Source organism: Lissotriton vulgaris, chromosome 8 (assembly GCF_964263255.1).
Source record: "Lissotriton vulgaris chromosome 8, aLisVul1.2, whole genome shotgun sequence".
NCBI lineage: Eukaryota > Metazoa > Chordata > Amphibia > Caudata > Salamandridae > Lissotriton > Lissotriton vulgaris.
In genome coordinates, this window is record NC_141696.1 from 546,852,392 (window position 1) to 546,875,832 (window position 23,441).

Here is a 23,441-nt window from a genome sequence, read left to right on the forward strand (position 1 = left end):
TACATAGTGTGCATTCTTAAAGGAAAGTAAATGAAGGGTTATTTTTACCGCGTTAGCATTGTCGTTTAAAAAGTTATAGTGATTTCTATTATATGTGAAGAAAGTGTCACTGATGAAGACTGAAAATAAATCCTTATAAATGATATGGACTGGTGTATTTTAGAAAAGGTTTGTAACATTACATGAATTGTGGAAAAAAAAATATGTAATTGAAAGTGTATGGTTTGAAAATGAAAAGTAGAGGTTTATAGTTCATGTTTTGAAAGCAGTTCTAGAGGGTCAGAAGAAAGTGTATGGTTTGAAAATGAAAAGTAGAGGTTTATAGTTCACGTTTTGAAAGCAGTTCTAGAGGGTCAGATGCATGATAGATTTATTAAAAATAGAACATGTTTTTAAATAGTATTTTGGAAAAAATATGTGCCTTTATGTACTATTTACATTATGTGCCTGTTGCGTATTCTTTGAGTTTTAGTAATCCTGTGTCTTATAAGTTTTCTAGGGGCGGTTTGAGGTTCATGGTGGGTTTGGGCAGGGAGGGTAGGTTGGGGGTTTGTAATAGGGGGTTCGGCTGGGGTGGAGTTCGGAGTTTAGTGAAAAGTGAGGGGGGCGGGGAGTTATGGTGTTTGGTAATGGAGCAGAGTCAGAGGACGCCACATTTGTGTTATGGGCTGCCACGGAAATATGTATTTATTCTCAGAGGTTTATTATACTAAGGATATATATTAGCATGGTGGCTCTTGTCGTTTTGTTGTTCTGTGTATGTTTATAATGCTGGCTCTGTAGTTTTTGTTTATGGACCTTATTGCGACACACAGGGGATCTACGTTGCACAGTTGGAGATGAGAGACTTAGGAAATAAAACTTTATAATTGTAAGGGCTGTAAGCGATAGAAATCGCCCTTTCTCGGTGTAAAAAATATCACCGCTATTGGTGGTATTTTCTACGGTGTTAGTACTCAAAGGAGACTAGTAACATATATGTGAAATAAAATTATGTAATAGGCTCAGCATTTTACATTATCTTGGAAAACAAAAGTTGATTTTACATAGCAATAAGTCTCTTATAATTAAGGGATGGAGTGTATATAGTGCTATTTAGTACTCTGCTATGTGATTGATGTCGAATATTTCATAAGAGGAGGCTTTAAAAGATTTACGATAAACTGGTTTTCTAGGGAAGTGGGTGGAGTGTTCCGTGTAAATTGCAGAATAGAAACTAGTAAGAACCAATTGGAAGTGTTGTTTTAAAGTCACATGACTGCACATGCGTGTCTCGACGTGATAGGTGGGTGCGCGCACCCGGTCGCGCACTATAAGAAAGCAGCGAGAAAATATCAGCTAATATGCTCCTCAAGCTTGTTTTGGTACAAAGAGTTAGTTCTGAAAAGAACTTTTTTTTTTTTGGAAACAAGTGTTATGATGCTTTTGCTTTCTTAAAGTTGCGACGACATTTTTCAGTATGTCATACTATCCAAATAAAGTGAAGAAATTTAACTTTTCTTGGAGCATTTATGACTCTCAATTATTTGTTTAATTAGAGTAAAGCTTTGCTCTCCGTATACAAGAAGTTCTCCACAGTTCGTGCATTTCATGTGCACGTTCGCCAGATATGGTCTCAAGTCCATCTCAGCACTCGATGGAGATACAGGTCGTCCACCGGAAGATGTGTTGATTACTTCTGATGGTAATAGCGTGGCCTCCGTTTTTCTTGTCAAAGGTGGTCGCTCATTTTCACCAGATTCGGAAGATGAATGCGGAACGGTAGCCATTGTACCGAAGTCTTCGGGAAGATGTTCGACGTTGTTGTCTCTTGAGAGTAGAAAAGAAAGTGATGGTAGTGGGTGGAGTGCTGCGTGTAAATTGCAGAATAGAAACTACCAAGAACCAATTAGAAGTGTTGTTTAGAAGTCACATGACTTCACATGGGAGTGTCAGGTCCTGTACGCGATAGGAGGGTGCGCGCACCCGGTCTCGCACTAAATTAAAGCGGCGAAAAAATATCTCATAATATGCTCTTGGAGCACGTTTTGGTAGAAAGAGTTAGTTCTGAAAAGAACTTTTTTTTTTTTTTTTGGGGGGGGAAAGAAGTGTTATAATGCTTTCGATTTCTTAAAGTTGCTACTACATTTTTCAGTATGTAATAGTTTGAAAATGAAGTGAAGAAATTTATCTTTTCTTGGGGCATTTGTGACTGTCAATTTTGAGTTTAATAAGAACGAGGCTCTGCTCTCCATACAAAAGAATTTCTCCACACTTGTTGCATTTCATATGCACCTTCGCAAGATATGGTCTCAAGTCCATCTCAGCACTCGATGGAGATACAGGTCGTACACCAGAAGATGTGCTGGCCACCTCTGATGGTAATAGCGTGGCCAGGGCTCTTGTCGATGCTTTTGCATAATGCTCAGGATGCCTTTGTTTAACATGCCGCTGCATGGTGTGTGCAGAAAAGGAATATTTTTTATTTGGATTTCCCCGTGAGAGCTCCGAATTGCATATCGTGCAGGTTACTTTTGGCACATTCCCTTTCTTTTGATCTTCAGGATAAGTGAAAAATTGCCAAATGAAAGATTCCTTTTTTCTTCTTAACGGTGGTCGCTCATTTCCTTCAGATTCGGAAGATGAATCTGGTAGGGAAGCCATTTCAGCAAAGTCTTCCGGAAGATGCTCGACGTTGTTGTCTCTTGAGAGTAGAAAAGATTGTAAGGAAAGTGGGTGGAGTGCTTCGTGTATATTCCAGAACAGAAACTACTAATAACCAATTGGAAGTTTTGTTTTCAAGTCACGTGACTTTACATGCGCTTCTCAGGACGTGTAGGCGGTGACACTATGTAGTTACGAACGTGATTACATACTTAGGAACTAGCATTCAAAAAAACTTTGAAATTCACTGAAAAAACCATAGGTTTTACACACGTTATAGTTAGGAAGTAGCATTTGAAAAACCTATGAAATTCACTGAAAAAACCATAGGTTTGACACCAGTTATAGTTAGCTGGAAATTTTACTGACATAAAACCAATGAAATTCCACGTTATAGTTAGTTGGACTCACTATAACTTGCGCGTGTAATGCACTGCTGATGACATTACATATTACATCACTCATGACATCACTCATGACATGGTTTTTTCAGTCTATATATATATATATATATATATTACCTACTGGCGGTCGCCAGTAGGTAGTTATAGTTAGGATAATTTTCAATGTTAAATCTCAACATTCTATTTTGAATAACTTTGGCGCCGGTTGACGAATCTGCCTGAAATTTTCAGGAAAATGGTCTCATGGCGGTCCGGTCTTTCCCTGAAAGTTTGGGGGGGATTCGTCAAGCGGGGGCCGAGATAAAAGGGGGGTCCCAAAACGCGTTTTCCCCATGTTAATTTCCATAGGGCGGTCGATTTCACTTTTAGCTCGAACGGCTGAATGGATTTCCACCAAACTTGGCAAAATTGTAGGGACTGGTAGCCCGATGTGCCTTTGCTATGTCTCAAGATATGTGCTCCAGTGGATTTTGAGTAATTTAGGTTCAAAAAAATATATATATCTATAGCCGCGCTCCGGTGCGCGCACCGGAGAGCGCTCGAGGCGCGACACGCGACTTGCGCGCAGGAAGCTGATTGGATCTCAGTTGTCTGTAAACATTCTAAACAGTCTGGAGCGGCCGCCATCTTGTGTCTCGGTAAAATCGAGACACAAGAGGTGGCTAAAAGAAAGGGGGAAATGACAATAAGGGGGAAGAGTACACCCCCTCTGACCCCCTAGTTTTGATGTGGGGGCCATTAAAGGGCCCCGCGGGGCCTCAAAAAAAAATTATTTTTTTTCGATTTCCGCGGGGGGCGCACCCGGTACGCGTACCGGGGAGCTTACTGAGGAGCGTACTAAGGAGAAAAAAAATGACAGATTTTTTTCACAAAAAAATGCATTTTTTTATAAATTAGAGGTAGTTCTGAAAAGAACTTTTTTTTTTCTTCTTTTTGTTGTTTTATATTTTTTTGTGTTTTTTGAACTTTTTGAACTTTTTTTGGCTTTTTAAAACAATTTTATAATTTTTTTGGATTTTTGTCAAGGGAAAAACAAAAAACAGGAATTCAAAAACGGCTCAACAGGAGCAAAAAAATGTGAAAATTTAGGGACTGTCAGGGCAGCGGTGTTGCTGTTTCTTTAGGGCAATAAGTTCAACACTCTGCTCCCCATAGCAGAGCAGTTCGTTACACTCCGTGCACAGAAATTTGATGCCTGCAAACTCTGGCTGTATGTTAGGGACCATTCTTCTACGGGATGGTCCCGAAGGTGTTGCTCCACCAGTGGAGGTGCTGCCGCCATCTGTGGGTAATTTCCGTGCCAGGTCTCTGACACTCTCCCTCGCAAAGTTGTTTGGGTGTCTTCTTTTGACATGCCTGATTAAATTGGCATTACCAAAACTATATTTTTTCAGAGGATTGCCTCTGGATAAAGTACTCCCACATATTTTGCAGGTTACTTTTGGAGCGTTGACTTTTTTTTCACCTTCAGGGATGTTATAAAATTTCCAGATGAAATGGATTTTTTTCTTCTCCGTAGGAGGGTCCTCATCTACAAATGCATCTGAATCACTGCTGGATGACTCTCTTGCAGCCATTGCTGTAGATCAGGAAAGTAGGAGATGAAGATAGTACACAGAACAGCTCTTGCTCTCTCCAAGTACAAAGCAATAGTGAAGGAAATGGGTGGGGATTTCATTCTTTGTAAAAAAAACTGTTAGCAACCAATGAAAAGTGTTATTTTAGGGTCACATGACCCGACGCGCTTACGCTGCGCGCTTCGGAGCACTTCCGGTGCGTTTACGCGGCGCGAGCGGAGGCGCTTCCGGGGCGCAAACGTGGCGCGATCGTAGGCGCTTCCGGGTGCGTTTACGCGGCGCGATTTGAGGCGCTTCCGGGGCGCACATATGACGCGACCGTAGGCGCTTCTGCGTGCGTTTACGAGGCGCGAGCGTAGGCGCTTCCGAGGGCACTTACGTTGCGCGCCGAAGTGATGTCATCAAACTTTTACAGAAATGCATAATCATTTTCCTTATTAAAAAAAACTGATTTTATTTGTATAGTACGAAAAGTTTTGCATTATTATTATCTTTTCATTCATATTTTTTTTCACGAGCGACAATAGCGCTCCGGGTGCGCTTTCTGCTAAGCTCACCGGAAAGCTTACGGGAGCGCTTAGCTGAAAGCTTCTCGGAGCGCGCACCAAGAGCGCAAAAAAAAAAAATATATAAAAAAAAGAATACTTACAAAAAAACAGCAAATTGTAAAAAAAAAAAGGATACAAACTCGATATAGAAAGGAATTAGCATTTAAAAAACCTATGAAATTCACTGAAAAAACCATAGGTTTCACACCAGTTATAGTTAGGAATTAGCATTTAAAAAACCTATTAAATTCACTGAAAAAACCATAGGTTTGACCCCAGTTATAGTTAGCTGGAAATTTTACTGATATAAAACCATTGAAATTCACACGTTATAGTTAGTCGGACTCACTATAACTTGCGCGTGCAATGCACTGCTGATGACATCACATATTACATCACTCATGACATGGTCAGTGACATCACTCATGACATCACTGATGACACCATCCAGTGAATATGTGCCTTTCTGAAAAAGTAAATATTAGTGAGTAATGTTTAAATATTTAAATATATATATTAGTGTTTTACTTTGTGTATAAGTGGCTACATGTGTTGGTAAGTAGCTACATGCGTATGTATATGGGTTATTAGATGTTTCTCTTAGTATCAGTATGAGTGTCTATATGGTTTGGTGGGGGTATTACTTAGCACATAGATGCATGAGTGACTGACTCTCTGTTTCTATGTGTTTTGAAGACAGCATATGTACAGGACTGTATGGGTGGATGAGTGTCTATATGTGTTTGTTAGTGAGTGAATGACTGTCTCACTAGTGTCTTTATCAGTAACTACATATGTTTTAATCTAGTATATATGAATATTGATGTATATAAGTGAGTATATGTGAGAGTAAGAGATTGTAAGAGTTCCTGTTTAAATAAGTATGTGTTTCTATAAGTGATTGTTTAAGAGAATAAATATGTGTAATTTTAAATAGAAGTAAGGTGGAAGTGTGTGTATAACTCTATATTCAAATAAATGGATGTCCAATAGTTTATTTGCACGTGTGAATATGTGTGTGAGTAACTTTTGGATGAATGTCGGTGTGTAACAGGATGTATAGGTGTATCACTTCATATGATGAGTGAGTATATGTATGAGTGACTATATAAAACTATTGGTGAATGAGTGGATGTGTATATAGATAGTGGAATTACTGAATTGCTTGTTGTAACTGATATAGGTATCTCCATTTTTTTAAAAATTTCAGTTTCTATTTTTGAATATGTGTCTCAAGGGTTACATTATAGTGAAAGGAGGTCTGTCACTATGTCACAAGGATGGTGTCATGAGTGATGTCACTGACCATGTCATGAGTGATGTAATATGTGATGTCATCAGCAGTGCATTGCACGCGCAAGTTATAGTGAGTCCGACTAACTATAACGTGTGAATTTCAATGGTTTTATATCAGTAAAATTTCCAGCTAACTATAACTGGGGTCAAACCTATGGTTTTTTCAGTGAATATATATATATATATATATATATATATATATATATATATATATATATATATATATATATATATATATATATATATATATATATTACCTAATGGCGGTCGCCAGTAGGTATATATAGTTAGGATTTTTTCTCTATGGAACTTTTGGAAATTCTATGCCAAATAACTTTGGCGTTTGTGGACGGAATAGGCTGAAATTTTCAGGAAAATGGCACATTTTGTTTCTGAGCAGCCCCTGAAAATTTGGGGGGGTTTCGTCAAGGGGGGGCCGAGAAAAAAGGGGGGTCCCAAAACGCGTTTTTCCCATTCATTTTTCCATAGGGCGTTTGGCCTCACTTTTAGCTCGAACGGCTGAATGGATTTGCACGAAACTTGGCAAAATTGTAGGGACTGTTAGCCCGATGTGCCTTTGCTGGGTCTCAATATATGTGCTCCAGTGGATTTTGAGAAATTAACGTTTTAAAAAACAGATATATCTGTGACAGCGTCCCGGGTAGCGCTCCGGTTCGCGAACTTTTCGCGTAACGGAGCTTTGCGAAGCGAAGCTGATTGGCTTTCCGGCGTCTGTCAACATTCTAAACAGTCCGGTGCGGCCGCCATCTTGTCTCTCGGTAGGATAGAGAGACAAGAAGAGGAGAAAAACGAAGGGCAAATTTAATGAAAGGGGGCAAGGGAGACCCTTCTTGACCCCCTAGGAATGATGTTGGGGTTATTAAAGGGTCCCGTGGGGCCAATAAAAAAAATTGATTTTTGCGGAAGAAGCGCTTTCCGGTTCGCGAACCGGGTAGCGAATCGGGACGCTAAACGGGAATTTGCCATTTTGTGTTTCGTTTTAATTAAATTACAAGATAGAGGAAAAACAATGAGAGAAATGGGTATAAGGGGGTACGGGAGACGTATCCTGACCCCCTATGTTTTCTGAGAGTGGCTGAGGATGCTCATATATGTTGATACTTGTCTTCCAGCGGCTGCGCGTGAGCGTTTTTTTTTTTTGCTGCGTGACATCTGTTAACGTTCGATTCGAAGGAAATCAGGAAGCGTTGACCGCCATTTTGACACTGCGAGTAAATATATTGTTAAAAATAATTGTTATAAATTAATTCGTATTGATAAACATTGTCTGCGCCATCTTGCTTTTTTTCCAATGCCACACTTTTGTCGTGCACGGCAGCCATTTTAGATGCCTTGACCAGACCCACTCTCTGAACGCCGCCGATCCTCAGCATGGCTCCCCACCCTCGCAAGCATCTCCCCCACGCACTGGTCACCCCCGCTCTCTGTCTTATGAATGGGTCATAAACCTCCCCCCATCTGCGCTGCTCTTCCCTGAGAATCACACCCTGTGCCCGCCCGACACCATCCTTTCACCCTATTCACTACCGCACCCTATGACACTCCTTTTCCTCTGTGTCCGATTGTCCAGGCCGGTCCCAGGCTATCACCTAGCCCTGCGGATGTAGTTTATGGCCCCAACTGTAAAGAATCACCCCTCTTCAAAGGAGTTACAGTAGATCAAGGCCCCCACCCCATGAGATCCGTCACACCACACGCGTTCCTACTATCTGATAACGATCCTGTATTGTGATTGGGGAGGGGATTCTCACTGTAAGGGTGTGTGGGACCGAGCCTGAAGCGGAAGATTCCAGGGATGCCATTTTGTACTTCAAAGTCTTCACAATTATGTGTCACATTAAAAATATATAGCACTCCAACAAAGTAGTAGGATTATAACACTTTAATAACTTATAAATATATACATTGCAACAAAAACAGTAAACACCTTAAATTTTTTTTATTAAAACAGAAGCAACAATGGTCAGTAGCGGTCTGTTGTGCGAATAGTTCCAAGGCAGCACAAGGTGCTGAGTTCTGGACGGCAAATAGGTGAAGAACCATCCCTTCTTTAAACCCCATGGTGACCAACTATAGTTTATTCTCTATTTCGTTCCCTTGCCATAACAAAATAAAAGTCTTGGGTTATTTATGGAAGGGAAGACTTTTTGTTTCTTCCAATTTTTTTTAAAAAACAAAGGTTTAAGGAAAGGCAACCCTTAATGTGCATGTTTTCCACAGAAATTTGCCTTTGAAAATTAGAGGCAATAAATAAGGCCGAAATCTGTATTTTGTTTTTGGATACACATGTTATTTGTGTCTGTGTATTCATTTTTATGCATGACTTTATATGGAATGGTTAAAATAATTTATGATGCAACTTAACAGGAAAGATTACAAACATTACAATGAGTGCTATGTCCCAGGTTTTACATAAAGTAGTATTTACCTAGATTGTTGCTGTGTAGGACACTCTGAATGGAAATTAACCAGAACTATAACCATCTACTTCCAATAATATAACTTTTATGCCCAAATTACGCAAAGATTTAGCTAATCTGCTAAAGGGGGGAGTCACCATTTCTTTTGATAGTTTATTCACCCATCCGTAGCCTCTCTAATCTCCATTACAATGTGTTTGTTGCTGTCGCTAGCTGATGAAAAAACTAAAGTGACAACTTCCTCATCCTTAATTTGTCTTTCTTTGTTCCTTAAGATGTCATCTGTGTCAACCTCTTCTGAGAATGCTGATGCGTTAGGGATTTCCTTGTGTTTCTTAATAGCATTGGTGTCTGCACACTTCTTTGTCAATTCTGTGAACATGACAGCTGCTTCATAGACAGACGATATCTTTGTTAAGTCATTAGTGTTAAGTGTGTCTGAAACTACAGTGCCCTTCTGTTTTACTTTCCTCAGACACTACAGAGTTTTGTGTGTTGTTCTTCTGAGAGACAATTATTCCAGAGGTTTCAGGTTCACTTGTTTTGTCCTGCAGTGAGTTAACAGCTTCAGAGACTTCATGTTTATTTGCTATGTCCTGCTGTGCGTCAACTGCTTCAGAGACGTCAGCCTCATTTGTTATGTTTGACTATATCCTGGACCTGCCCGGCCGCGCCCAAAATGGCGCCGGTATAAATGGGACTCGTAACTCCTTGTTGTGTACTGGTTGCCCAACCTTGATATCACGAGATACGTATGCAGTTTTGAAGCACATGGCGAGCAGGGACGAGAATTGATTGAACATTTTGACATCCCTATTGATATTAAGTTCTGATGTGTTATTGATTACTGTACTATTGAAAGTTCGAATTAACGTCACCCATGGTACTTGCCCGCAAAAGTATATCTAGATAATTTTATTGTAACTGGCCCTGTCGTACTTTAATTATAAAATGTACGTCCACCGATTCCGTAAATGGTAGACACCTTAGTTCTTGCAATCTAATGGGTCGCCCGTTATGTTCTTCTACAGTGTAAATGTGCCCTCATCATATACGATTCCAGTTTGCTCCGTGGCCGGCCCACGTGGTTATAGGCCCGTATTTGTATACTGACATTTTCACAATAAAGGTTTTTTTAAAAAAACATGGTAGTAGTACCTACATTGGTAAAGTTTTGAATAATAGTCACTGTTTTCGAATCAGTAAAAGGCAAGTGAAATAAAGCAGTCCAATTACATGACTGTTAAAAGGTATAATACGCAGGAACGCAGTAAAGAAAAATGGTCAAGGGCTGTTGTGTTTTCTACTCCTGCAACATAAAGTGATCGATAAGAATCTGATATTCATGCCTATCAGCGACTAAGACAGCAGGCCGTGCCTCTTTTGTTCAACGGCTCCCTCATGGGACGAAGAAACGCCCTTTTTCTCGAAAAAGGAATATTTTACTTGCAGGACAGTTGTAAATTTCCCGGGAAAATACATTAGCCTGGAACATTGTAAGTGATAAACTGTAAATGCATCTGGGTCCTTTGCTTTACAAGTCAGAGTGAGAAAAAAAAGGTGGGGCTTTCATCATTTGGGAAAAAAAAAATGTTCGAAAGCAATGAAAAGCGTTATTTTTAGGTCATATAACCAAGCCTTTCATCATTAGAATAACAAAAGTAAAATGAACCAATGAAAAGTTTTATTAACAAGTCACATGACCTGTTATGTTTACGTTACGCGCTGCGCGCCGTGCTCTGGATCGTTTCCGGGAAGCTGCGCCTTGCACACCGGAGCACTTCCAGGTGCGCTAACGCGGCGAGTCATATGACGCATTTTGCGACAACGTAGGTCCAGAATATAGTCAAAATGTCTCCACCAACCAGCGGTCGGAATACAACCCCTTTCAGCAATCCAAAAAGTTCTGTTAAATGACAAGAAAAGGGACAGGCAACAAGAACAATCAGTCAAAGAGGGGAGGGCAAGTTCTTCTCTACCGGGTCACGTTGGGGCTCCACCGTAACTGATTGAATTGGTAGTCTACTGTGTTTCTGGATGTTACAGATTGAAGCTGGCGTCAGCATGAGAGCACCCAATTCTAAAACAGTAAATGCTTGGATAACAATCAATCAAATGTAGAGGGAAGCAGGCACGATGGGTTACAATGGGGGCAAAGGCTTACATTATCTACCCTTCACTATCTGCAAAGAGAGAATACTCCTAAAAGAAAAGAGGAGGGGGGGGGCAGCGTTCAAAGCACATCAGCGTGCATAAATACGAAAATGTTTTTACCTACCACGTACTTGACATTTTACAGCTTTTGATATTTGCTATTAAAAAACCATTGAAATTCACTGAAAAAAACATAGGTTATAGACCATATATAGTTAGGAATTAGCATTTACAAAACCTTAATTTACTCGCACAAAACCATAGAAATTCGCATATATAGTTAGTTGCAATAACTATATATCGCGCACCTGCAATCCACTGCTGATGATGTCACATATTACATCATTCATGACATGGTCAGTGACATCACTGATGACATCACTGATGACATCATCCAGTGACTGTATGTTTCTGTAAAGTTAAAATATGTCTTACATATTGAAGAATGAGTGGATGTATAAGTGTCTGGATGAAGGATTTAGTAGGTGCATGACTGACTGTATGAGAGAGTGATTAAATGTGTTTCACTGAGTGCATGGGTTAGTGACTAAACTATCTTATTTGTGCATCATTATGTCTGTTGTTCTGTAAACTGCTGCATGTGTTAATCATTAGCTATATGAGTAACTATATGGGTTATTGATTGGTTGCCCAAGTATTTGTATGGGAGTCTGAGTATGTGTGTGGGTGGCTGGGAGGTGTATGACTCTGTGCATAGATGTGTGAGCAGTTGATTCACTAGATGTATGGGTTCAAACGTGCATGTGGAAACAGCTGTATGGGCAGTTGACTGTGTGCATGAGTGTATTGGTGAGTGAATGGATATCTCAGTGCTACATGTCAAAGTAAGTACATATGTAAAACACAGTACATGTGAGAGTTGACATATATAAATAACTGGGCATAAGAGCCAGTGAATGTGAGAGTGGCTTTATGAATCATTGTGAACTTGTATCAGAGATTGTATAAGAGAGTAAATATGTGTTAGAATATGTTTGAATTAGTAAGGTGTGTATAACTGTATAGTTGAGGAAATGGAGGAGTGATTGATTCTTTTCATGACTGACTAGATGTGTGAGTAACTCCATGGAGGAGTGACAATCTGTGAGTGTCTGTTTACACTGATTGTATCTAAGGTTATATTAGAGTCTAAAGAGGTTCATCGTATTATCACATGAATGATATTATCAGTGATGTGATCAGTAATGTCAAATGAGATGTCATCAGTGATGTCATCAGTGATGTCATCAGTGATGTCACTGACCATGTCATGAATGATGTAATATGTGACCTCATCAGCAGTGGATTGTGGGTGCGCGATATATAGTTATTGCAACTAACTATATATGCGAATTTCTATGGTTTTGTGCAAGTAAATTAAGGTTTTGTAAATGCTAATTCCTAACTATATATGGTCTATAACCTATGGTTTTTTCAGTGAATATATATATATATATATATATATATATATATATTTTGTCACGCTACCTTACGGTCGTCGCAGCCCGAGGGGACCTGAGGAGGGAATTTTGACCTGGGCAGTAAGGACAAGAGTTTAACCAGCAGTGCTCAAGTCGCTGGAACCAGCAGCATTCATCTCTGCTCCCCACATCACCAACCCGGTTGCATATTGATGATGCATTCTGGGGGATGGAGTCTGCCACATTATGGGCGTCCTCCAATAGGTGAGCGGACTATTCTTGGGGGAGGAGTGCCAGTGACATCACCACTACATTAGGCGGAGCATGGGAGCTGGCGTTTTTTCAGACTCTGGTGGGTGTAGGGCGCTGAGGAAGGCAGAATGAGCCGAAATGCATTCGCCGCCACCCTACCTGCACAGCTTGGCAATAAAGTTTCTGCAAAGACTCCCCCTCTGCCCTCCGCGCTTTCCTATTTGGTGAAGTGGTTCCTTGGATATATATATATGTATGTTTAAATTGTATAAATGTTTAGTTTATGTAAATAATTATATTTGCTTTTATTGTTTTATGTTTAGTTATATATTTTTGGGGGGTGATTTATCATTATTTGGGTGATGTAATAATGTATTTTGTATTCAAATGTGTATATATATTGTTTCATGTTTATTGTAGTTATTTGTTTTACTTAAAAGTACTCTTTCATGTTAATGATAATGTAATTACTTTGGCAGTATTATTGTAATTGATGTTGTGTGAGGCGATATTTTTGACATGTCATATGTTTTATCTAAAGGTGACAATATTTTTGTTTCCAATGTTTGTGTTTTTGATATAAGCAAAAATGTATATTTTTAATAACAATATTTGTGTTCTTATTTGTGGCTTCATTAGTTAGGTATAGGAAGGGGATTTTTTTGTTAACAATATTTATATTCCAATATTTTTGTGTGTCGATATTATATTCATGGATATTTCAGTAATCCTTTACAACCATACAGCACCCCACTGCACTACAGGCAGTGTCGTATTAAATGCATTCCACATCATAATATCGGTCATTTCAGGGTACAATTCACAACTATCTTGCACTTCTGCACAGCACGAACCATAGTCATAGATATAGGGCCCAACCATGAATGAAAAGGAATATATACAAATCCTCTGCACACGTTCAAAAGTAAATACATAAAGTTACATTAAATATCACAACAATGCTTTTCTTTATATTTTCAGATATCTTTAATTCAATAATGTATAATGCATGCATTTAATTAATCATTAACTGTTGTTGTAGTAATCTCTAAATTAGCCAGTCAGTGCTACCTTGTGGCAGACTGTGGCAGACTGTCACTAGTGCAGTGTTGAGCACCGGAAATCACTGGCTCAAATTAAGCACTGCTATAAGTGTCTATTGGCATTTTAGAATATATTCCAACAGTCCTCACACCGATAAAGGAAAACACTACAGAGCCAATTTTGGTCAAACAACAATATTCTCCAGGTGCCCTCCCTCCCCAGCTGATACGCCCAATCCAGCCTGCCCCCCACCTCTGGCGTCAATAGTTCTTATTCATTTTGTGCTGTTCTAAAATTTGGGGTAGGTCACACCTAATAAGATGCATGTTTATTGTTTGTTTCCTTGATCTTGAGTACTTATCAGTTTTTGACATTTCATAAATGCTGAAATTCTGTATTTTTACCTAACTTTCCACACAACAGCATAGGTTTGTGGCATTCTATTTTATACATTCGCAAACCTACTGAAAAATGTGATAAACTTTGTTTTACAACATATATATATATACCATTTTAAATGAATTTACTTTGCTTTTAAGACTTTTGCCCTCAATGTTCCCTTGAAGATAAACAGTGTGTGTAAAACACAATTTATACTAGGCGAAAATTATTTTTCACATTACAAAAAGCTTAAAAGTAAGAATTGCTGTAAATCTGCAATGTATTTGACTTGTAATTCAAATAATTTTCATATGAAAGGACCAGCTACTGACTTTTGGGGTAAAGTGTGCACATTGTCAGCAACAATTGTAGAGATATATGCTATTTACCCTATAATATAAATCACTTTTTGTTTTATATTTCTATTCAGTTGATCATGCTGGTCAACCAACAGCAGAGCAGGACCAGGGGCAAGAACAGAGATCCTCATCTTGGAGGCTGGCATGTAGCCTTGAAACATCCAATGAGGAGGATGAGGAAATGAATATCAGCAGGGCTAGTACACCCACCAGAGTATTAGACAACCTTCCACCAAGATGCTCCAGGAGAAGGCTGAGCAGTTTCCTGGGCGGGGTAGAGGAAGTGGGCATTCCCAGCAAGTGAGAGTAAGATATAAGTTCACCTCCTGGCTCTGAACAACTGAAAGTAGTGATACCCCTAGAGCAGGCCCCAACATGCTTCTGGCCTGCCCCCAGCGCCTCCTTAACTCTTAAGGCTCGATTCAGTTGGGGACTCCAGATTCACTCCCTGCATCTAGTTCTACTTCCAGTGCCAGCCTGGAAGAGCAAGAGTCAAAGGACAAGTCTGCCCCTGCCCCTCCCACCCCAGCTCTTTGGTTGACCAAACCCTTCTAACTCAGTCTGTTCCAGTGGCTACTTTTAAGTTGTTGATGATGTAAATTATAGTTGCTCAGAAAGTGCTGTCTTGGGACATCCTGGTTTGACATTCAGTGTTATTGAACAGATTATAAGGGACCCGCGTGGGGGCAATTGAGAACTCAAAGACACAAGGCCAAGTGGATTATGCACCTTAAAGCAGTAGAGAATGGATTGAATATTGACCATGAATTGCAATATTTCCTAGGCGACTGATCGGATTGATATAGCCATATTTACTTCTGTCTGTTCAGATATATTAAATACAAGTACCTCACATTTTGCCATAGTTCAATACCCAGTCTACCATATGTCAAATACTATTTATATTATACACCAGCCCATTTAACCCTGGTCTCCCCCTTTATATAAGCTGTCAATTTTCCCTGGATCAATACATAGGTTACGTGCCTTCACCCAAACTGGCACAGACCCCTTTCTCCCTTTTTGTATTTTAATACTTTAATCAATTTTCATTTTCTAATACATTCCCCTTTCCTCTAATTTCAGCCATTATAGGAGATTCCGAACATGTGCTACTCTCACGGAGTCGATTCAGTAAGTACTGTTAATGACAGTAAATTGGGTACACTGTAACAGTTAATATACTTGTTCAAAATGGCGTTACCCTTAGAGGAGGATCATTTACTCAGAAACGAGTACCCTTTCCTTTATGTCGCCGGGCAATGTATGCATGATCCACAATGACGCTACATGCAGAGATATGTAACATACTTTCAGAAACATTACTCTTTCTCTGCCATCTCCAAATACTGGCAGTTTATATCATTTTCCTTTTAAATAATTATTGATTTCAATTTGTTTTCTATAATTTAAAATGACTGAAACGGTGCACTGACATTCTCAAGCCTGAGCACAGCGGAGTTATGGTACTTCTATGGTGACCATTTGGCACCAATCATTTGGACGTGTACCAGCCTCCGGACGCAGTCCTCTTTCTGTTTCGCCATAGGCATATACAGCCATGTATCCGCGTCCCCGCTACCTGCATTCAGATCCGACTACTCGAGGAAACAGGAATAGTTCTATTAGCTAATAGCTCAACAGTATGACCTCATATCTTGAACTGATAGAGACGACCATAATTTATACTACTTTCCTGATCTAATCGGGATAATTTACACTGCTCTGTCTGGTAGCGCATAAATCGATCACAATACCCATATGATATTTATTGTGACATAAACAAACCTCATAGTTACTAGAGCACACATTGGAGCTTTCAGCATTCCCTTATGCAAGCTCAAGCAGTTTACTCACATATGGAATACTTATATTGTATAATCACCTGAACTGGGTTGCACATTATGTTATGACTTAGTGTGCACATTATCACATCCTATTTATGCACTTTCCTTATCTTTACAGGGTTCTCTTACTCTGAGCCCTACCGCATTCAGCAGCATATACTGTGCCTTTGCTCCTAACATATGGACAGAGATATATAACTGGATAGCATCATTGGGTAAGTGCAACTGCCTTTGATGCCTGATTGACCTCCCTTGAGGTTAACATGACCTCTCATGCATATCTCAAATTTACACACAGAGAGGAAATACTGTCCCAGACTGCGCAACTATTTATCCTGTTACCACGCCTTATCTCATTGCCTACACTCCTAGTAAGTATTAGAATCTTGACCTCCTATATCTTTCCAAGATGGGAGGTAAGCATTGACAGCTGACTATTACCCTCATATATTGCAACTCACGGCGAAGGGGCCCCATCTTAATAGTTTCTTACCAATGCCATAATCTCTCTACATATATCTAATCATAGAACCGCAATAAGACAACAGGTATAATATACCTTCTGAGTGAGCGAAGTTTTATATACTAAGGCAGGATACTGATAGAACTACTGATCACTTTGCTATCAGGACATTAGCGATAGACACAAATAAGTCATACATAGTGTACTATATTCTCATTCACGTGTCTAAGTTTGAAACAATAGAGGTGTTCTTTCATTCTTCACATTATTATTATTTTATTAATGATGCACAGTTTGTCACATGTTTCAAGCCAGTTAAATCCATAAATAAATTTGGCATGGATTTCCACACCATGACTTATAAACGAGATACACCTTGAGTTGGAGGTTACCTCAAGCTCATAGATGGAAGCAATAGCATGTAATGTAATTCAATCTGTAAACTGCTTTTGAAAAGCATATTACAACAATGTTATCTGTACTGCTTTTAACCCTGATGAAGTCGTGGGGTTGCACCCCATAAAACGAGAAACACATATTGGCTAAGGCTAAAAGAATAAGGAAATAAAATACAACATCTGAAGACAAGATATTTAAATCATCTGCATTTTCATATACTCTGAGTGTACTTGTATCCCATTGTAATTTATCTAAATGTGTGTGCTTCAAGTCAATAAACTCTTTGGTTTACCAATCCCTTCCAACTCAGCCTGTTCCAGCAGCTACTTTCAAGGAGTTGATGATTTAATTTATAGTTGTTCAGAGAGTGCTGTTTCGGACATCCTGGACTTTATGGGAGAGATCAGCATGCTCTGAAAGATGGCCACTGGACAGCTACTAACTTCAACTGGTGCCATAACCTTCTTGACTGCAACTATCATTTAGTGTCTGCCTCACCAACCTGCCTTACCACCTGCTACCCCGTTTCTCAGTTCGTCTTTCCTTACAGTTTCCACTGCTACCCCTCTTGTACTTTCGTTCCCACATGTTGCCTGACTCTGCACTTGGCCAACCAATTGACGTGCATATCGGAAGAGAATTTGAAAATTATTGTCAAAACAGAGTGAGGATGTCCAGTGACTTTTTGCCCCAAGCCAGGGCCCCTATTTGGATCCATCCTCTGGCACCCAAGCTTGTAGCTAGGGGATAGGTGTCCTCTCGCTTGATTTTATCTAGATGTGCCTTATGTTTTGCCATTATATTGTCTAGGCAAAATACCCCTACTATAACTAGACCTTATGGGGTGTTTCTTGCCTTAATTTATTGACAGGTTTAAACCTTGATGATATGAAGGCCTAGGAGTATGTCACTTTAATTGTTTGTGTGACAGCTACGCCTGGACTTAGACTTCATCCAAAGTAGCCTTAAATATTGCCGTTAATTTATGGGGTCTTCAGGTTACATGACCGCATTACAAAAGATGACAAGCCTACCTATATTTTGGATCTTATTACTTATTTGATATGAATTGACTTATATGACTAATTTGTGTTATGTTTGCCTCTGATTTTAGAAACTAATTTATATATACTCACTTGGGCCATATTGCGAGTCCGATTAAGGTAATTTTATACTGCATCCAAAACTGTATATGTTTCAAATCTATCAAAAATTCAGTAACTAGAAATTATTTGTCTGCTGTTGTTTCATACTGAAACTGTGACTTTACATACCAGTATAAGATATTTTGAATTAGATTTGAGTCCGTGGATTGGTGGGCCCTGGCCTTTTAACTCGTGTAGAGATACTCTTATTTTTGGGTATATCGATATACATACACTTTTTCTTGACTTTTTGCCTTAGATTTTCACCTCTGATCGCTGATGTTCACATAGCGATATTTACAAGGCGGCTCCAGCATTTTAGCACACGTTCATTTTTGGAGAAAACCGCTGTTTTCTCCAAAAACGAACTCTGCTAAAATGCAGATTTACCTATCCCTAATATTGGGGTGGATTATGCTGATACAACCCTGTGAGTCGTATCAGCAAGGTTATCACTGTTTTGCAGGGAACATCGCTGGAAAACCAGCGATGTTCCAGCAAAACGGCGATAACATCGCTATCTCTGGTATTTTTATCATCAGAATTCTGAAGGATATGTTCTGTTTATATGTCTTTTAGGTAACTAATATGCCATATTCTGTTAGAATGACCTTTTCTAATGGATTTGAAATTAAAATCAATTAGAGAATGGGTCACCTACTATAAATAACATTGTAGGTGTGCAATCTGTAGCAACGTAAATTCTGGTATGGTGGATAGTTTAAGCCTCCACCGCTGCTCTAGGGGTCGTATTATGTCTATAACAGGGATGTACATGAAATATGGTTTGATATCTCACACTCATATTTAGTAGTCTTCATTCTTCTCTCCTCTGTAGACCCATATTATACGGGACCACATACAGGTATTACCTGAAATATGGTGAATTTGCTCCCAGAGATATTTTGCTTGGTGAGTGGAGATTATATGTATTATCTGAATTGGTATGATTTTACACAAGTAGAGGTCTTTTTCACCTTATGACTTAAATTATTACAATGGCTGCTTGCTCTATTAGAACAAGCCATTGTCGAAACTATGTGACCCCCTTAGGGGGATCATATTACAAAGGATATAACAACCCTACCTCTGCGATTATTCTGGGTGTGCTGTTTTATGAAGCACGTCTCTTTTCTTCTGTGCCACATTATAAAATTATGTGTATGGTTTCATCACTGGGTGACTCTTTTTGGTGTCTATGGGATGTGGTTACTATCTATTTTAAAAAAAACTCTTATTCTCGCAAAATGCTCCAGTTTGAATTTATGAATGCTGAGCAATGTGGTTGGACATTACTTGAGTGTTGTATAATTTGTGGTTGTAGCCCTGAGGAAGTCGTCGGATGATTCTCCCTGAGACGAAACACGTCTCGGCTATTGGCTACATTTTGGCAATGTTATCTACATCAATCCATTTACTGTGAACTTCGGTACAATTTAACTACGGTTTTGACAAGAATAAAAAAAGAATACATGAAAATAAAAGAAGAAAATTAATTTCGAGTACACCCTGTAGTTGGAAATTTATTGGACTGACCTGATATTATCTAATTATGAATGCTTAATTGTCTTTTGCTCTGGAGCGATATTTTATTTTCTACTGACTGTACTTGTATCCCATTGTAATTTATCTAAATGCGTGTGCTTCAAACCAATAAACTCTTTGGTTGACAAATCCCTTCCAGCCCAGCCTGTTCCAGCGGCTACTTTCAAGGAGTTGATGATGTAATTTATAGTTGCTCAGAGAGGGCTGTTTCGGACATCCTGGACTTTATGGGAGCAATCAGCATGCTCCGAAAGACGGGCAGCTACTAACTTCAACTGGTGCCATAGCCTTCTTGACTGCAACTATCATTTAGTGTCTGCCTCACCAACCTGCCCGACCACCTGCAACCCTGTTTCTCAGTTCATCTTTCCTTACAGTTTCCACTGCTACCCCTCTTGTACTTTTGTTCCCATATGGTGCCTGACTCTGCACTTGGCCAACCAATTGACGTGCATGTCTGGAGAGAATTTAAAAATTACAGTCAAAACAGAGTGAGAATGTCCAGTGACTTATTGCCCTAAGCCAGGGCCCTTATTTGGATCCATCCTCTGGATTTGGAGTCTGACTTCATTTTATAATTTGACTGTCAATTCTAGATTTTGGAATATTTTGGAACTATGGACATTTATTTTCACTCCTTTGTGTATAGACTGGTTCCCTCAAAACTTCTTGACCTTTTAAAATAATTGTACCCAACTCAGTCTAAGTTTGCATTTCACTTCTGGAGTAATAGTTCATTTTATTTCATGTGAACATTTTTAAAATCTTATTTGTCAATAATGAATCCCACTATAGAAAAAAAACATTTCAATCAAAAACAAATCTTGTTCTTGAATCTAGTAAACATACTGTATAATAGTTTCTACGTCTTTCCCAGGAAATGTCTAGTTGTTGTTAAGGTGCTTTCTATATTTCTATTAAATTTTTAGAAGGGTAGCCTTTGAAAATGTCCTATGTTGAAAATGACCAAAAAATAACTTTTACGGGATGAAAGGTTGATGAGGATAAAAAGTGCCCATATGTTTATTTAATGAAAAAGTTAAGAACAACAAGTGAACAGACATATTACGGGTTCTTCTCCTACTATTGCAAGTATGCAATGGTGGTGAGTGACTCTTTGAGGCTGTAATGAGTCCTGGGTAGTTTTGGAAGTGTTGCAGGCACTGCAGTAAGAAATGGGGCTGCTGGCGGAGGTGCTGTTGCAGATGCTGCACGTGGCATTGAGTTGATGCTCAAGATAGTGGTGCAGGTAGTACAAGTGGTGGGGCAGGTGTTGCAGGTGGCACTGCGGTTGGTGGTGCAGGTAGTGCATGGGCACAGGTGTCTGTGTATATTCTCCTGCATGTGTTGGCTGTCAAGGTTGACATTGGCATTTTTTGGCAATTACATATATTGTCTTCAAAGCCAAGGCATGGTGTCTTGTACTTTCTTCCCTAAACCTTCTTAGCTATTCTTGGTGCATCTTTGCCACATCTGAATACGTTTTTTAAGCATTATCCAAGACATGAGTCTGCCTGTCAATCACGTAAGGGAGTCCTTTAAGTAAGTCTGAAATTTCTTTCAGTGTAGCCCCCATTGCACGAATGTCCTGCCGCACATCAGTTTGTTGCTGGAAAAATTGATTCTCCCATGGCTAACAAAAGCCTATGTAACACCCCAGTGCATGTGTGGCCAACTCACATTACCAGTCGGTTGACTAGATGGGACAGGGATGGCACCCTGATGGAGATTCATGAACAGAGAAGACCTGTATTTCAGCTGTGGTGTTTCTTCCTTCAGATGATTGAGAGAGGACAGGAAGATGCACTTTCATTGAAGGAGTATGTAAGAGATTGTTCAAAACGATATGTGATGTGAGAGCTTTGTGAAGGTGATTGTTGCAAAGGCCGACATAACCGCTGTGGCTGCTTGACTAATGACTGAGGATTGGCAGTCCACAGAAGGGATTTAGGAGGAGCATTGTTGCCTATCTGTGAAGTGTGCTTCAGGATGTTTGGTGTGGGAGCAACAGTGGCTTCCTCTTCCTCAAGGTCCTCCTCCTTGACCAGCTTTGCTTGTCCTCCTCCTCCTCTTCTTCCTGAGCAATGCTGAAAAAAGATATTTTTACTTGGAGGAGGATCAGATTGTCACCAAGCTCAAGGTCCCCATGACCTGGAAGAGGGAGATTGCGACAGATGAAGTATACATCAGATTTCTTTATTGATGCTATTTCACAACATTTTCCTTTAAAAAAAATAAATTGTGCTCAACAAAAAAAAGTTAACATTTTAAACAAAGTTAACATATGGTAAGAAGGGATGATACATAAATAAGATGACTAAATATTCACAATGTGAACTCAACACATCCAGCCACAGAGAAGAGTGGTTTGTAGATCCATATGCTGAACCTGGGTCCTTGTATCTACATTCAACAATAATGTATAGATCAAGCAACTATTAAGCAAAAATTTAGGTTGCATTTTTATAGTCAATCATATTAATTATTTATGAACATTACAAAAGCATATACAGGATATGCAGGAGCCTAGAAACTACCATGAAATGTGTTTAGACACTTTAAAAATAGTTTATAATATGGAGAACAAAAAGATATTGATTGCCTAACTCATGAGATGTAGAGGTTACAGTCATAGGTTTCCAGACTTACCTGATGGGTGCATGGTAGAGGGCCTAATAGTGGAAAATGTCGTTGTAGTTCAAATAAGAAGATGAAAGGTACCTACTTTGACTACTCATTTTGAGAGACACACCAAATGCCATCATGCTAGCCTAAACAAGGCCTAACAATGTATATTTCTACCTTTACATTGTCAAAATTGTGCAAACATCTTGAAAGCAACACAAATATGTTGAACGATGTTCAGGCGAATTAAGCATATTGACGATGGGTGTGTTATGGAAGAAAGCAGCTATCATGTCAGAAATGAAGGCAAGATATTAGAGCCTTGTAGAAAAGAGCTGATATAGAACCCACCAGTGTCTACCATCCATCTACTGTGTGATTCCTAGCCTGCTATGAGAGCACTGCTAGGAGCAGAACTCATTCGTCGCAGATGATGGATCGAATACCAATGACAGGGCCCAATAGATTAAAAAATTTAACATTTCCATATATTAGTGTACTTTTACACATGCCAGGGCTAGTTTATATTCCACTTTAGAAACAGAGCAAAACATATATTGACATTTTGTTTTAGGTTTAGGCCAAACAGACAAATCTTGTTAGCATAAATGCATACCCGTCTTTGTCGGTGTTTTGCATTGCAAGACCTACTCTGTAAGTTGCTCTGCTGTAGTTACAAAACTTCTGACCCAGCTAAAACATTTACTCTGGATGTATGAGGAATAATAAAAATAACATCAACACAGCATTAAAAAATATATTACTGCTTGTGTTTATGAGGGGTGTAAATGGCTTACAACAAGAAATGCAGGTGAGTGAAGTATAGAGGATGAGTGCCTGTTGGTTTACTTATAGACAGATTGAGTCATAGCTAGCAGATTATCAAGGTACCTGCAT

At 39.3% G+C, this 23,441-nt stretch overlaps 1 protein-coding gene across 2 annotated transcripts in view; it reads left to right on the forward strand.

Annotated features, from left to right (window-relative positions):
- The window catches only part of LOC147697693 (S-geranylgeranyl-glutathione receptor P2RY8-like), a 302,799-nt gene that overhangs the window by 176,229 nt on the left and 103,129 nt on the right, over positions 1-23,441 (forward strand). Inside the window, exon 2 of one of the 2 annotated variants that reach the window (XM_086934359.1) lies at positions 15,607-15,654. The exons of the other annotated variant lie outside the window; for it this stretch is intronic. The gene's annotated coding sequence lies outside the window, so the exon portion shown is untranslated. The remainder of the gene's footprint in view (positions 1-15,606; positions 15,655-23,441) is intronic. 2 annotated transcript variants of the gene reach the window in all.